Source organism: Delphinapterus leucas, chromosome 13, assembly GCF_059928025.1.
Source record: "Delphinapterus leucas isolate spDelLeu-1000000601 "Yukka" chromosome 13, BTC_Dleu_Yukka2, whole genome shotgun sequence".
In the NCBI taxonomy this organism is placed as follows: Eukaryota; Metazoa; Chordata; class Mammalia; order Artiodactyla; family Monodontidae; genus Delphinapterus; species Delphinapterus leucas.
This window is the reverse complement of record NC_143141.1, coordinates 16,426,665-16,429,005: the sequence shown is the minus strand read 5'-3', so window position 1 is coordinate 16,429,005 and position 2,341 is coordinate 16,426,665. Positions and strand designations below refer to the sequence as shown.

The 2,341-nt window shown below is 44.1% G+C and overlaps 1 pseudogene; it reads left to right on the top strand.

The window, feature by feature from the left end:
• The first annotated feature begins 557 nt into the window (after positions 1-557).
• Positions 558-1,480, top strand: LOC149747699 (large ribosomal subunit protein P2 pseudogene; annotated as a pseudogene).
• Positions 1,481-2,341: the final 861 nt, after the last annotated feature.

Here is a 2,341-nt window from a genome sequence, read left to right as displayed (position 1 = left end):
ACAATCAATCCACATAAATAAAACAATTCAGCACAGATGTGACCTGAATATACATTTAGAGTCTGCTAATTGTGCAAAGCGGTGGCACAAGGTTTCAAGGTCAAACAAACCAGCAATGAAATTGCTCTGTGGAAAAACACAGAGGGGTCAATGCTGCTGTTTATTATTAAAATTGTTCTTTTGCAAAGTTGTAGAGAGTTCTCCACTCTGCAGACATTTCATAACCCATACCAACTTCTTTTTCCTCAGGTAGCAATGAGAGTAGGTTTAAAAAGAAAGGCTTAATTGCTACAAAACCACAAAAAGGTAAATTCAGTCTAGTCTAAACCCTCCTAGAGACAGAAAAATAGAAAGAACACAGACTTTGAATTTGAGTGAAGTTTGAAATCTGGTTTAACTCCTTATTAGGATAGATTCTTGAGCACTTTAACTTAAACTATAATGCCTCTTCTTTGTGATATGGGTCAAAAACTAGTATTTGATTCTGATTTACAATAAGAAGCAGAATTAGCACAGCCTGCTGGCTCCTTCTCCTAAGATCAATGGTACGTGGGGGAACTATTGAAACTTAGAAACCTGAGGAATAAGAGACAACTGTGGGAAGCACTTGGAGAGAGGGAGAGCTGTTTGAAATATTGCGTAGATAGGAGATGGGGTCCAGCCAGTGGGATCAGGAAGGCTAAATTAGGAAAAGCCCCTTTCCATCCCTGACGCCGCCGAGATCGCACGCGCGAGGCTCCTCTGCCGCCGCCAAGATGCGCTACGTTGCCTCCTACCTCCTGGCCGCCCTTGGGGGCAATACCTCCCCCAGCGCCAAGGACATCCAGAAGATCCTGGACAGCGTGGGCATTGAGGCGGACGACGACCGGCTCAACAAGGTCATCAGTGAGCTGAACGGCAAGAACATTGAGGACGTCATTGCCCAGGGTATCCACAAGTTGGTCAGCATGCCCGCTGGCAGGGCTGTGGTCGTGTCTGCTGCCCCAGGAGCTGCAGCTCTTGCTGCGGGTTCTGCCCCAGCAGCAGCAGAGGAGGAGAAGAAGGAGGAAGGAGTCAGATGACGACATGGGATTTGGCTCGTTTGACTAGAGTCCTGCTCCCCTGCAAATAAAACCCTTTTTATGTAAAATAAAACAAAAAAGAAAAAAAAAATAGGAAAAGCCCTTTGAGTCCAGCTGTTGCCTTGAGACCAACAATGCCCACTCCTTAAAACTCAGCATGGCTGCACAGAAGCTCTCAGAGAGGAGCAGTGAAAAGTAGCCCAGGTATTCAGTCCCCTGCCCCTTTCTTCTCAAACCTCAGTGGGGAAAGTCTCCTCCCCAACATAGGGGTGAGGAGAAGCAGCCGAGAATAAAATGCTCACTGAAGAGCTGTTCAGTGTAGAGGAAGAGTGATGACCTGTGCTTTTCTGTAGTTCTTCACATGAGAGCTCTCCCTCTTCTCCTTTGAACTCACCTGGGTTGTCACAAAAAAGCGTTCTGATGTTCATCCCTTTATCTTAACAAGGACCTTGACAACAAAGAAGTACAACCACTTCAGAAGAAAACAGTGAAGTAAGCTCCAGAGATCAGCTGTACAACACAGTGCCTACAATTAATAGTAAGGCATTCTGCACCCCAATATTCATTAACTGTAGATCTCACATTAAGTATTCTTACCAAAAAAGGGGGTGGGGTGGGGATACAAGGAAGCTTTTGGAGGTGATGGATAGGTTTATTCCCTTGATTGTGGTGGTGGTACTGTGAGTGTATTCACCTGTCCAAACCCACCAAATTGTATAAATTAATTATGTGCAGTTTTTTGTATACCAGTTATACCTCAATAAAGCTGAAAAAACAAAAGAAACAATGAACTATATAATAGATACCATCACAGGCAGAGATATTAAACAAAACAGACCCACACACCTATGGTCAGCTAATCTACGACAAAGGAGGCAAGGATATACAGTGGAGAAAAGACAGCCTCTTCAATAAGTGATGCTGGGAAAACTGGACAGTTACATGTAAAAGAATGAAATTAGAACATTCCCTAACACCATACACGAAAATAAACTCAAAATGGATTAAAGACCTAAATGTAAGCCCGGACACTATAAAACCCTTAGGGGAAAGCATAGGAAGAACACTCTTTGACATAAATCACCACAAGATATTTTTTGACCCACCTCTAGAGAAATGAAAATAAAACAAAATAAAAATAACAGAACAAGAAATTTTATAGTAAATATAATATCTGTAGGGGCTTCCCTGGTGGCGCAGTGGTTGAGAGTCCGCCTACCGATGCAGGGGACGTGGGTTCGTGCCCCGGTCCGGGAGGATCTCGCATGCCGCGGAGCGGC